This window comes from Scylla paramamosain, chromosome 15 (assembly GCF_035594125.1).
Source record: "Scylla paramamosain isolate STU-SP2022 chromosome 15, ASM3559412v1, whole genome shotgun sequence".
In the NCBI taxonomy this organism is placed as follows: Eukaryota; Metazoa; Arthropoda; class Malacostraca; order Decapoda; family Portunidae; genus Scylla; species Scylla paramamosain.
The window spans coordinates 14,371,012-14,385,219 of NC_087165.1; the positions used below are offsets into that span (position 1 = coordinate 14,371,012).

The window sequence follows — 14,208 nt, forward strand, 5'->3', positions numbered from 1 at the left end:
CGCACCAGCGGCGGGAGCCACAAGAAAACTTCCAAGTTCGCCGCAAAATGGGTGAGGAGACACTGGGGTGTGAGGGGCGAGGGGCGGGAACCGGCTGGGCGGGGAGCGTCTCGTTGCTAATTAGGTGATTTGTCTGCTCATAGAGAGACCGAAGAGTTGCTTGTGCATGTTGAGTGTAACTCCCAGTCACTGGTGCAGGAGTGAGGGTGTCTGGCATGAGCCGCCACGCTGCCTCAACCAGACAGGTAATTTAAGTTAACAATTTTCCACAACTGGACGTCAAAAGGAAAATAACAATGAAACATTGTCCTGCATGCAATGCCTGCCTTGAAATATACAGTTTATCATTTTACAAGAGATCCTGTAGCGGTGCCTGTGTCGCCGCGACCTCAACTTGTGCTGCCATGACTGGCGTGGGTTTGGAAATGTGGCCATAAACCGAATTTTCATTTTGTTTACCTTTCTTTTGATGTGTGTCATAAAGAGACCAACAGCCTCGTTTATCTTGGGTTTTTGTCCTTGAAATCTTGGGCAAGTTTTCGGTATTATTCCACCCCGCGAAAAGTTGCTGTATCCACGTGTACAGCGGCTGTCACTCACTCAGATGCTGCTCGGGCGCCGTCTCTTGCTGCGTGAAGGACAGGTGATGCCTCGCCTGCTGGGGCCGCACACGAGATGGTTCCTGAGAGATCTCTTGCTTTCCTTTACTGTGACTGACTCCCGTGGGTATAGATATATGATGCAGCTATGGTGAAGTGTTCAGGGGAGAGAGAGAGAGAGAGAGAGAGAGAGAGAGAGAGAGAGAGAGAGAGAGAGAGAGAGAGAGAGAGAGAGAGAGAGAGAGAGAGAGAGAGATGCATACATATGCATGCATGCATACATATATACATGCATACATACATACATACATATGTACATGCATACATACAGACATACAGACAAAGATAAATTAACTGACAAAGACCGAATGACAAAGGGTGAGACAGTCATACAAGCATACAACTACACAGACAGACAGACAGACAGTGAGATAAAAACGTGTATACATATAGATACATATAGACAGACAGACATACGAAACCTGAAGACGAAAACAGACATATATGCAAGCAAAATGAGAGGATACGACATAAAGAACGAGGCGTACAAACCAACAAACAGTCAGGCAACCAGACAGAGACAACGGCAAGGATATATATATATATATATATATATATATATATATATATATATATATATATATATATATATATATATATATATATATATATATATAACATGCAAAATTAAACACAGAAAAGCAAATAAACAAACATCAGAAGGCAAACAGACAAATAACAAAGGACTGACAGAAGAATTAGCAGACGAACAGGCAACCAAGTGGTTGATACACACACACACACACACACACACACACACACACACACACACACACACACACACACACACACACAGATACACACGTATATCTTTTTTCGTATTTTCTTCATATTTGTGTATGTGATATATGTAAAAGAATATTTCTAATTCGGGCTGAACTTTTATTGGCATGAATCATATCTGAGTTTGCTAACGAGGACTTTATTCTCAGCAGACCTTTACATGCACTACTAGCCTTGCATATGTTGTGAGTATTATCTGGCAATAAACTGTTTGAACTTGAACTTGAATACATACAGTGCTCGGTACCTCAGTGGTCACGTCCTTGCCTGGCACTTGGCACGTTGAGTTTCGCGGGCAGCTCACGTCGATAAGGTTTATGCCAGTTACCCAGCAATCACTGTCCCCTCAAGCAGGAGGATGGAGTGTGTGGAGTGTGGGATGTGAGGAAGGCTGCCGCTTTATCCGTAAATCCGACACTAGTTATGTCTTGTAAGCTCTCTTCGGGAGGGCAAAGCTGATGATCTTGAGTCCCGGACGTCATTATCAAGACCAAGGATGAAACACACACACACACACACACACATACACACACACACACACACACACACAGGAAGTATAGCAAGACCTAACGAAAATGAAATACTATCAGTAATAATGATGACAATGGCAGCAATTAGGAATAATAAACCAGCATTGCATAGGAACGCTGTGTCATTAGGAGCAGGACAGGAGCGCACAGCCTGGCACGACCACCAGGCTACCATTCCACTTGAAGCGGGCCACCAGTTCGGACACTCGCGTTTTTTTTTTTTTTCCCTTGCCGTAATGTGTATTCCCTCAGGCCGGAAGCGTTCCAGGATCGTTGGGCGCTCCAGCGGCACCGACTGCATGCTCCCCTTTTTTTACACACAGTTTTGTAATGCCTACAGTGTCCCGAATGACTAATGGCTGTGGCAGGGCCGGTGTCATTAGGGGCAGTGTTGGCACCGGCGGCACCACGCATGCATATCGCGGTGGTGCCATGCCTGGGAGCACTGCAGCACCACTGATAGTATTGAAATGCTTTTTACATACAAACTCGTATATATTAGCGCAAATTGGTTTATGAACACACTTTTTTCAATAATTTCTTCATATTCCTTGCTTTTCTGCACCCTCACAAGACTAACAGCACCGATTAATCACCGATGTTAATACCGCATAAATTAATGTTGCTTTCTAAAAACACAGATTTGCATGCTGATTGATTTCTTAATGGGTATTTTTTTAGTGGTCGCTGCCCTCCCATGAAACTTTTTTTTGTGTGTGTGTGTGTGTATGTGTAGCAGGGGTACTGGCCAAGAGCAACAAAACTACAATAAAGAAAAGGCCCACTAAGGTGCGGGTCCTCGAACAAGAGTCGAAAGTGGTAGTCAAAAAATTCCTCTTGAAAGAGTTCTAGTCATAAGAAGGTGGAAATACAGAAGCAGGCAGGGAGTTCCAGAGTTTACCAGAGAAAGGGATGAATGATTGGGAATACTAGTTAACTCTTGTATTAGAGAGGTGGACAGAATAGCGGTGAGAAAAAGAAGAAAGCCTTGTGCAGCGAGGCCGCGGGAGGAGGGGAGGCATGCTGTTAGCAAGATCAGAAGAGCGCTTGGCATGAAAATAGCGGTAGAAGATAGCAAGCGATGCAACATTGCAACGGTGAGAAAGAGGTTGAAGACAGTCAGAGGAGAGGAGTTGATGAGACGAAAAACTTTTGATTCCACCCTGTCTAAAAGAACGGTATGAGTGGAACCCTCATTCATGTGAAGTATACTCCATACATGGACGGATAAGGCCCCTGTACAGCGTTAGCAGCTTGGGAGGGGTGGGTAGTGAGAAAAACTGGAGGAGACGACTCAGAACACCTAACTTCATAGAAGTTGTTTTAGCTTTTCAGGCATTAGTAAGGCAGACTGACCAAAGAGCCTCTCTCTCTCTCTCTCTCTCTCTCTCTCTCTCTCTCTCTCTCTCTCTCTCTCTCTCTCTCTCTCTCTCTCTCTCTCTCTCTCTCTCTCTCTCTCTCTCTCTCTCTCTCTCTCTCTCTCTCTCTCTCTCTCTCTCTCTCTCTCTCTCTCTCTCTCTCTCTCTCTCTCTCTCTCTCTCTCTCTCTGTGTGTGTGTGTGTGTGTGTGTGTGTGTGTGTGTGTGTGTGTGTGTGTGTGTGTGTGTGTGTGTGTGTGTGTGTGTGTGTGTGTGTGTGTGTGTGTGTGTGTGTGTGTGTGTGTGTGTGTGTGTGTGTGTGTGTGTGTGTGACAGGTACTCTCGCCTCCCGGCCGAACCAACTCTGCAGATAGGCTGGGGAATAATCTTTTTTTTTTCTCGCTGGTGGCCTCTGTCATTTCACAAGGAACTTTTGGTGCCTGCTGAAATGCTGGGGCAAAGAGGCGGGGTGGTAGCTTGTGAAATATGTACAGGTGTGATGTGCTACACCTGCCACCTCTCTGGGGCAACCGCCGCTCGGGTAGGAATTAGCTGGTGACAAGTACAGGTGCACCCTGGCTTTCATCATGGGATTCTGTGTCGTGACATTAGCGTCCACCTCTGGTCCTGTCCTATGCATTTGTTTATTTGCATTGCGGATGTGTGACCCACGTGCTGAAAGTGTTCCCGGGATGTAAAATGTTGGAATAGTTTCATCTGTTCATATAAAGTTAGTTTTAAAAGTTTTGATTTCAGTAAACGCGACACATCAGTACAATTGTGAAAGGCCATGAAGCGGCTAGAGGCTCCCGCTGACACTGAAACATTCATCTTCTGCTTGCTGAGTTTTACGAGTATATTTTATGCAGGGCGAATGGTTTCATAGCACTCATCCACGTTATAATGTTGCCGTGCAGCGACACACGTTTGTGAAGTGAAGGCTTTCTCTCGACCATTAGTACATATTGACTGATGGCTTAAATTGATAGCTGTTCCAATCACGAGGTGCTCTCTCTCTCTCTCTCTCTCTCTCTCTCTCTCTCTCTCTCTCTCTCTCTCTCTCTCTCTCTCTCTCTCTCTCTCTCTCTCTCTCTCTCTCTCTCTCTCTCTCTCTCTCTCTCTCTCAACACATGACATTTCCACTTAATCTCACCACAGCCACAAACCATAGTGAAGAGTACACACTTGAGTCAGGCCGCATCATTAACACAGGACCCTCCATTACCCATCCCGTGTGGTGAGTGAGCGTCGCGGCGTGCAAGCAAACCGCGGTGCTCGTGCTGGTGGTTTGGTGGCAGGCGCGAGGTGAGGCGGCGAGGAGGCGTCACGCAACCGTATAATGCGATCAGAACAGCTTGAAGGACAGCACCCGCGACCCATAACCACATGCATTTGACTCCAGACAATCCCCAGACACGTGTACTGAGAGGCGCGGAGCAGAGGAGGAGGAAGAGGGATAGGAGGAGAAGGAGGGGGGAAAGACGAAAGCGAGAATGAGGACAAGGACGGCGACGATAAGGAGAAAGAGGAGAAGGAGTGGTAGTGGTAGTCGTAGTAGTAGTAGGAGGAGGAGGGGAAGGAGGAGGAAGAGGAGGAAGAGAAGGACGATAAGGAGAAAGAAGAAAAAGAGGAGGAAGGGGAAGAGAAAAAAAGAAGAGAACTTGTAATAGGAGGAGGAAGAAGAGAATCAAGAACAAGAGGAAGAGGAGGTGGAGGAGCAGGAGGAAGAGGAAGAGAAAGACGAAGAGGAGGAGGAAGAAATAAGAGATGATGAGTAGCTGGAGGAGGAGGAAGAAGTAGGAGAAGGAGAGGAAGAAGTAGGAGAAGGAGAGGATGAGTAGGAGGAGGAGGAGATGAGGTAAGAGAAGATGATAAGTAGTATGAGGGGGAGGAAAGGAGAAAAAAGGAGTAGGAAGGATGAGTAGGAGGAAGAGGAGGAAGAAGAGGAGGAGGACTAAGAGGAGGAGGAGGAGGAGGAGGAGGAGTAAAGAGACTTAACCATGAACACTGCCATGTTTTGCAAAGTTGTAAGGAACAGGAAGCTTAAACAACAACTTAATCTCAACACACTAATTAACTAGAATGGTTATGATGGTGGTGGTGGTGGTGGTGGTGGTGGTGGTGGTGGTGGTGGTGGTGTAAGTACAACCTTAAGCCACGGACAGTCTTATCATTATGGCATTATTATTATATGTTATTTGTTTATTGTGAATAGATGAGGGAGTGACGAATCCTCCCAGGTGGCACTTAATAAGGAAGCGGTTGACTCAGGTAATACGTTTCATAAGGAAGGTTTAATATTGGTGCATTGCAAACAGGGAAATCATTCGTGGGAAGCAGGAGGAAAGTAATGGAAGGAGTGAGGTCTGAATTTTGCTGAAGGGAGTGAGTGGATGAATGAATGATTGGAAGGAAAGAATAAGTGAAAGAGGGAAGGGATGTAAGAAAAAAAAAGAAGGAATATATGAAAGGAAAGAGGATAAAAATAAAAGAATTAATAAATGAGAAAAAAAGGTTGAAAGGATGAATGTATGGAAGGGAAAAAAATAATAAGAAAACGGGAATAAATGAATGAACGAATGATTGAATATGAATGAAAAAAGAGAGTAATGGAATAAATATAACTGAATGAATTAATTAATGAATCAAAATAAGAGAATGGAAGAACTCTTACCAGGAACAAAACAGGGATAGAAATACACAACCGAAAATAATCAAAACAAATCCAGATACACCACGAACACCAAAGTTTACCAATACACACAGAAAACGAAGAAATTAACGCACTGAATAAGTAACTCCAGCAATAGAGCGACGGACAGAGGAAAAAAAGAGAAGAGGGAGGAGAAGCAGCACAGGAAGGTAATTCAAGTCACAGAGTTTAGCAGTAAATAATAGTGTTAGGGGAAAGAGAGAGAGAGAGAGAGTGAGAGAGGGAAGGAATGATGATGCTTGATGACTCTTTCAGTGGAGGGTGAGACAGACAGAAGGGATGGGATGTGTAGCGTAGCGAGCGGCAGGAAAGAGCAGGAGAAAGAAAGGGATATTATGAGGTGGAGCTTTCCCACTAAGAGAGAGAGAGAGTGTGTGTGTGTGTGTGTGTGTGTGTGTGTGTGGGTCAGATCGACAGACACTTGGACAAAGACTCAGAAAGACAGACAAGCTAACAAAATAATAAAACATGATAAAAATAGACGAAAAGAGAGCAGGAACAGACAGAAAGAGACACAAGAAGATAAATAGACAGAAGGAGACAGGAACAGAAACAGAAATAGATAGACAAAAGCAGAAACAGAACGAAAAAAAATAGATAAAAAAACAAAGTGATGGTTAGGAGTTTCCGGTGACAACTTTCACGCCCCACACGCAGTAGCTACAGTCGGGGCTCGTGGACAGCGCCGCCAGAAGGTTGCCACACTGCTGCTCCTCGTGGCCGGGGGGCGGAGGACTCAAGCTGACGGTGTGGAATGGTTTACAGGGCGGCGTACAGTGGATCGTATGTCCTCGTAACGGCTAAAACGGCACCAGTAAACGATACCCTGTTGGTTTCCTTACATTTCTTTCTTTCTTTCTTTCTTTTTTTGTTTGTCTATCCATTAAGCGCAGCATGTATGATGGTGCCGTTGTTCATTCCGATGAGGGAAGTAAAAAAGACGATAATGTTTTATTTTGTTTTCCCTTTTTTTTCTATTTTTATTTATTTATTTATTTATTTATTTTTGTTACATACGAGTATATTGACAAACTAATAGATATAATGCTCTCGTTTTATTTATTTTTTATATATATACATTTTACAGAGAAAAGAAAGAGTTGGGAATTAGGTATTACAGTTATTATTATTATTACTATTATTATTATTATTATTATTATTATTATTATTATTATTATTATTATTATTATTATTATTATATACACACTGATGCTGATCTTCATGTAAATGAGGCTATTTTTGGTATCATAATTACTATTGTTATTGTTGTTATTGTTGGTGCCTCTGTAAATTGTTGATAGTGGTGATAGCAGTAGCAGCAGCAACAGCAGCAGCAGCAGTAGCAGTAGTAATAGCAGCCAGTAGTAGTCGTATTTCCTCACCATCATTATTACAGTTACTAGTGAAATATTACACCATGAATAAATCAAACCATTTTATCGCGTCCCTCGTCAATACATTAATTAATAGGAAGCGGCAGTGGCTGAATAAGTGAAATGATGGGAGTTGCGAGCCAAGATTTACGCCCCTCGCGATGACATATAAATAGAAGGGCTGCTGGTGTCTTTCCCCACTCAAACACGCCGTCAAGTCGCCAGTCAGTAGGGTGCGAGAGCCCGGTACAGACTGCATCCCTATCTCCGGTGCGTCTCGGCCCTCGAGCCTCACTCAACCTTCCCCTGTGCTGAGCTGTGTCTCGAGGGAATTGCGTCTTATTTGCGTCTTATCCCATTTTCTATTAATGGGCTTTAGTGGAAGTTATTGGGAGCTCTCAAAGGTGTTATCGGGAGTTTTCAAAGGTACGATCATTATTCCACTTATAGTTTAACAAGGACGCTGCATCAGTAGGAACACGACTTATAGTTTAACAAGGACGCTGCATCAGTAGGAACACGACTCAGCGTCAGTGTGGCCTATGAAAACAGTCCTCATCAGAGCGCCGGGTGTTTCAGAGCGCAGGCGTAAGTGTCCAAGAGAGGAAAGTACATAAATGGTGAAGTAAGGTGATAAACTTTTGTAAATGGATAGTAATGATGGAGATAACGTCAGTAAGTCACAAGGCTCTCTCTCTCTCTCTCTCTCTCTCTCTCTCTCTCTCTCTCTCTCTCTCTCTCTCTCTTCTCTCTCTCTCTCTCTCTCTCTCTCTCTCTCCCTCTCTCTCTCTCTCTCTGACGTCATGCTGGAAATCCCGAGACGTGTTTGTTGCTGAGTATTATTACTATTATTATTATTATTATTATTATTATTATTATTATTATTATTATTATTATTATTATTATTATTATTATTATTATTTTGTTGTTGTTTTTGTTGTTGTTGTTGTTGTTGTTAGTACTACTATTACTACTATTACAACAACAACAACAGCAACAACAACAACAACAACAACAACAGACAACAACAACAACTACTACTACAACAACAACAAATCCTAGTCTTCTTAATGATCATCATCGCCATCATCATCACCACCACCACCAACACCAACACCACCACCACCACCACCACCAGCGCCACCACCAACAACAGTGTGTGCGTGTGTGTGTTGGGGAAGGTGCCAGCGCTAGAGTATTCAAGGCGTATTGAGTGGGTGTTGCATAAGGAACAGATGAGAAGAATACAGCACGCATCTGAATCGACTTCATCCACTTTCCCTTCCTCTCATTCCCTCTCCTCCTCTTTCTTCTTCCTCTCGTTCCTTCTCCTCCCCTTTCTTCTCCTCTCGCTCACTCATTTTTCCCTTTCTCTTCTCTTTTCTCCTCCGCTTCCCCTTTCTCCTCCCCTCTCTCTCCCTTTCTCATCCTCTTATTTCCTTTTCCTCCTCTTTCCTCTCCAATCACTCTGTCTTTTCCTCTTTCTGTTCCCTTCTCTCTTCCCTCACTTCCTCCCCTCCACTCTCCTCCCCTTTCTTTCACCTCCCTCTCATCCCATCATTCCCTATCCTCCCCTTTCAGCTCTCTTTTCTCCCCACCCACATCATTCTCTCTCTTTCTCTTTCTCCTACTCTCTCTCTTTTTCTCTCACTCCTTTTTCTCCCTTTCTCTTCCCCTGACCTTCCCTTTTCTCCTTTCCTCACTATCTCCTTCATTCCCTCTCCTCCCTTTCTCCTCCAATCTCTCTTCCTCCTCACTCCCTCTCCTCCCCTTTCTGCTTCCCTCATTCTTCTCTTCATTTCCTCTCCTCTTCTGCCTCTCCTTTCTCCTCCCCTCATTCCCTCTCTCTCCCTTTCTTCCTTCCGTTCCTTTCCTCCATCTCTATCTATAAACTTGTATCCACTCCCCTTTCCACCTACTCAACCCATCCCTACTTCTCCCAGTCCCTCCGCTACCATCCTCCTCTCCCTCTCCCTTCCCTTTTTACCTGTTACCTTCCCTCCCTTCCTCCCTCCCTCCCTTGAACCCAGAATGCCTTGTCAGTTTTCGGAGAATTTTGTGAAAGTCTCGAGTATCTTGAGTATGGGAGAGAGAGAGAGAAAGAGAGAGCAGAGAGAGAGAGAGAGGAGAGAGAGAGAGAGAGAGAGAGAGAGAGAGAGAGAGAGAGAGAGAGAGAGAGAGAGAGAGAGTGGGGGGAACTTGATTTCTTATTACTTTATTGGTCTCACGATAAATTCATAAGAAAAATCACTGACAATATCATAATCCAGATCGAATGAGCTGCAAGAGAGAGAGAGAGAGAGAGAGAGAGAGAGAGAGAGAGAGAGAGAGAGAGAGAGAGAGAGAGAGAGAGACAGAGAGAGAGAGAGAGAGAGAGAAGGGCCATCGGATATAGGTCGTTGCGTGTTTGTGGACGAGGAAAAAAATAGTTCTAATGCTTTTAGGGGCAGGAAATGTTTGGGGCTGAATGGTTGGCTAGACGAGTGACGTGCTTGGCGTGGCGACAGGGGAGGCAGGGGAACGGCAGAGGAAGGAGACTTGGGCGGCGTATGAAACGAAAAGGATGGCAGGGATTGCAGAGGGGAAGGAAAAGGGTTGTTAGAAACTGGAAGAAGGAAGGAAAGGGAAAGGATGGGATGGCAGGGCTGGAAGGGGAAGGAAAGGAATGGAAAGGGGAGGGGAATGAGTGACAAGGCTGGCAAAAGGAAAGAAAGGGGTGGCAAGGTTAAGAAAAAGGAGGAAAGGGATGAAAGAGGAAAGGAATGGGATGAAAAAAAAACTTAGAGGAGAATGAAAGAGAGGGAAGAGAAAGGGAAGGAATAACAGAATTGGCAGGAGAAAGGGGAGGAAAGGGATGACAGAACTGAGAGGGGAAGGAAAGAAAGAGGGAAGAGTGAGGGCAGGGGAGACAGAATTGGCAGGGACAGGAAGGAAACGAAAGGGGAGGGAAAGGGAAGGAAAGGTACGGCAAAGCTGAGAGGGGAAGAAAGAAAGGGGAAGAGAAAGGGTAAAGACAATACGAAGTTGGCAAGGGAAGAAGAAGAAGGGTTGGCGTGGGTCCCTCAGTGGCTGTCATGCCTTCCTCCTCCTCGGCCAGTCATCACTCACATCGCTGCTTATGTCATATTCATGTCATAATTGCCCTAGTATGTTGCCTCCTGTTCGTGTTGCCTTCGTTATGTTCCCCTTGTAAGTTGTAGTAACCGTTGCTATCATTATTTCTTTTTTTTAGCAGATTATACTATTAATTATTATTGTTGTAACAACCAAACTCTGGTAGGTACAGGGTACGAGAAAGATTTAGGAGTTATAGTTAGCTCTGAACTCCGTCTAGAGAAACTGCATAGAAGCCAGAAACAGGGCAAATAGGGTACTAGGATTAATTTTTAGGAGTGTTAAAAGTAGAAGGCCGGAAGTAATATTAAAGTAATACTTGGCGCTGGTCAGACCTCATCTAGACTACGCTGTGCAGTTCTGGTCCCCAGATTACAGGAAAGATATAGGTCTATTAGAATCAGTACAGAGGAGAATGACTAAAATGATACAGGGGATGAGGAGTATTCCTTACGAGGTGAGATTGAAGTTGTTTTAAAATTACATTCTTTAGAAAGACGTAGGCTAAGAGAGGACCTGATAGAAGTCTATAAGTGGTATAATGGTTTATAACAAGAGGGATGTAGGCAAAATTCTTAGGATCAGCAGCCAGGGTAGAACAAGAAATAACGGATTCAAGCTTGAAAAATTTAGATTTAGGAAGGAAATAGGAAAAAACTGATTCTCAAATAGAATGGTAGATAAGTGGAACGAACTCAGTAATCATGTTGTTAGTGCTAGGACACTAGAGAGCTTTAAGAGAAGATTAGACAAGTTTATGGATGGGGATAATAGATGGAAATAGGTAGGTGTGTTTCATACAGGGACTGCCACGTGTAAGCCTGGTTGGTTCTTGCAGCTTCTCTTATTTCTTATGTTCTTATGTTCTTATGTTGTTGTTATAATTATTATTATTATTATTATTATTATTATTATTATTATCTATTATTATTATTATTATTATTATCATCATTATTATTATTGTTGTTCTTGTTGTTGTTGTTACTACTACTATTGCTACTACTAATATTACTGTTATTATTTTGCGGTTTTTTTTTTTTTTTGTTTAATTATGAAGTATATTTTACTGTTAACTATTATTTCCTTTCCGTATACGTTGAAACTCTCTCTCTGTCTCTCTCTCTCTCTCTCTCTCTCTCTCTCTCTCTCTCTCTCTCTCTCTCTCTCTCTCTCTCTCTTTCCATAACAGCTTACCCTGCCGGTATTCATATAAAACTAAGAAAATCACACACAAAAAGGCATTACCTCTCCTGAGTAGATGAGGACAGGGCGGGGAGTGTCTGGCGGGGACGGGGAAAAAGAGCGGCGGGTTGAGGCGAAGTGGCTGATGTGTAAAGTCTGGAGGCACCACACGCTACTCTCCCGACCACTTCAGCCACTCTCTCTCTCTCTCTCTCTCTCTCTCTCTCTCTCTCTCTCTCTCTCTCTCTCTCTCTCTCTCTCTCTCTCTCTCTGCTTTGATACTTCACATGGTTTGTCAACTCTCTATCTCTACTTGTACACTTCACACACACACACACACACACACACACACACACACACACACACACACACACACACACACACACACACACACACACACACACACACACCAAGTCAAGCTTCTCTCTCTCTCTCTCTCTCTCTCTCATCTTCTCTCTCTCTCTCTCTCTCTCTCTCTCTCTCTCTCTCTCTCTCTCTCTCTCTCTCTCTCTCTCTCTCTCTCTCTAGTATGGCCGTAATGAGAGGCAGCGTCTTAAATGGCAGCGTTCTCTTGCTTCTATTTCTAAACGCCTTGAGCTCTCATTGGGTAGAACTGTTTTTAAAGGGCACGAAGATGATTGGTCAGGTTCCTATGGGTGTTTTTTTCCTTAGTGATGTTACGAAATCCTTGTTATACTATCAGTAGAATCATGAAAACCCCCTTGAAAGCTTCCAATAACTTCCACTAGAACCTGTTGAAAAAAGGTCGAGACAGGACGGTGAAACGCTTATGAATACGAGGAAGCTCTTCACGAAATGAGTTATCCAGTAATAATAATCTAACCACTCGCCTGTTCCTGGGCTGGCCGTGCGCTGGTTTCACGGTTCGATGAGTCTTCTTATTTTGTTCATTCAGTGGTGTATTTTTACCTGAAGGTCTAAGGGACGATCAGCGCACAGCTTTCCTTAGGGTAATCTACATAACAGGACCATTTCGCTCTTCCTCGTCGCCGTCGCTACCTAAGCCCAGCTGTTCCAGTCCCGCCTGTCCTCCTACACAATTAAGGGACACGTCATGAACTGGGGATATTGAACGGGTAAGCAAAGAGCTCGAATGGCTGCTCAAAAATTATCAGTATTGTTACATATAACCAAAGATAAATTAACCCAACCAACCTTACGATCTCTAACTGTCTTGCCGCTTTCTGTAAAATTATTTTTTTACCCTTATATTCTTAACACTGTGACCTGCATCTGTATACAACTCCTCCAAGTCATGTTAAACTGCTCACGGTCTCATTGAAATAGCATAGCCTTCCTTTTGCACCTTAGAAGTATACGGGGCTTCTCCAGTCCTGCCTGTGCTCTAACACAACTGAGGGATAAGGCATGAATAAGAAAAGAACTCTTATGGCTGCTCAAAAAACTACCAAAATGATTGTTTACAACCTTAGATAAAAGTAACCCAACCTCACTAACCTACCGATCTATAACCATTTTGTCGCTTGGTGCAAAATGTTTCCTTCACCTTTACACGCAGCACCGTGACGCATCTGTATATAACACTAGATCATGTTACATTGCTCGCAGTCTCATTTTATAGTTTTCCTTTGCACCTCAGGAGTACACTGGGCTTCTTACATATAGCAGGGTAGAGAAAGTGTCGGCGTAGCGAAGGCATCACGACCAGGAAGAAGGAAGAAATTAAGAAAGCCTTGTTTGATTATATATCCTTCCTGGGGCGTTTTTTGAAGGTGATGTTCTCTTACCTTTACCGGCCAGCAGGTGTGTCAATCAAGACACTAAAGCTTTAAATGGATAGGGGTATGCAAAGGGTGGTTTTGAAGGCAATGCTCTCACACCCTCACTTTTAATCCTTGGTCTCCACTACCAGGTTTCTAGATAATCAGATTACACGAAGTAAAAATAAATGGGAATGTCGTGGCACTTTTTAATTAGTGCTCCCGTAACTTTCAACTCCCTTCCCCTCCCGCTGTCTCTTAGTAAATCAGGGCATACTGGGTAAAACTGGATGTGTCAGGGACGTTCCGTAAGGTAATGCTGTCTGATCCTTACCATGCTGTCTACCATTGAGTCTCATGATCAAGGCACACAACTAAAGAATAGATAGGAATAAAATAAAGTAGATAGGACTCAGGGTAGGAAAATAAATAGATGGGTTCAAGGTAAATCGAATTTGATTTCAAAAAGGGGATGAAAACAAACTAGTTCTCAAATAAAGTGGTAGATAAATTGAAAAGACTTAGTGTTACTATGTATGTGCCTTATATTATCATTCCTTTACAGTCGGAAGTGAAATGTTCAAATACTTATTATTTGCATAAAAAACATATATGATATACAGATGCATTAGTGTTAAGTGCTATGTAAAGCCCCGAGTCGATGTTCATTTGTTAGGAGGGTGCGGTTCCCTCGTGCACTTGTAGTCTGTAAATGTCACTCACACACAGGACGCAGCAACACAAACACGGACAGA

The 14,208-nt window shown here is 43.5% G+C and overlaps 1 protein-coding gene across 10 annotated transcripts in view; it reads left to right on the top strand.

Annotated features, from left to right (window-relative positions):
* LOC135107492 (galactosylgalactosylxylosylprotein 3-beta-glucuronosyltransferase P-like) overlaps window positions 1–14,208 on the top strand; it is a 112,205-nt gene that overhangs the window by 27,003 nt on the left and 70,994 nt on the right. Inside the window, exons 1-2 of one of the 10 annotated variants that reach the window (XM_064017432.1) lie at window positions 7,608–7,685; window positions 12,648–12,808. The exons of 5 other annotated variants lie outside the window; for them this stretch is intronic. The gene's annotated coding sequence lies outside the window, so the exon portion shown is untranslated. Of the gene's footprint in view, window positions 52–149; window positions 246–7,607; window positions 7,686–12,509; window positions 12,809–14,208 lie in introns of those variants that run through there. 4 more of the 10 variants (XM_064017438.1, XM_064017430.1, XM_064017440.1 and 1 more) reach the window with 4 other exon arrangements.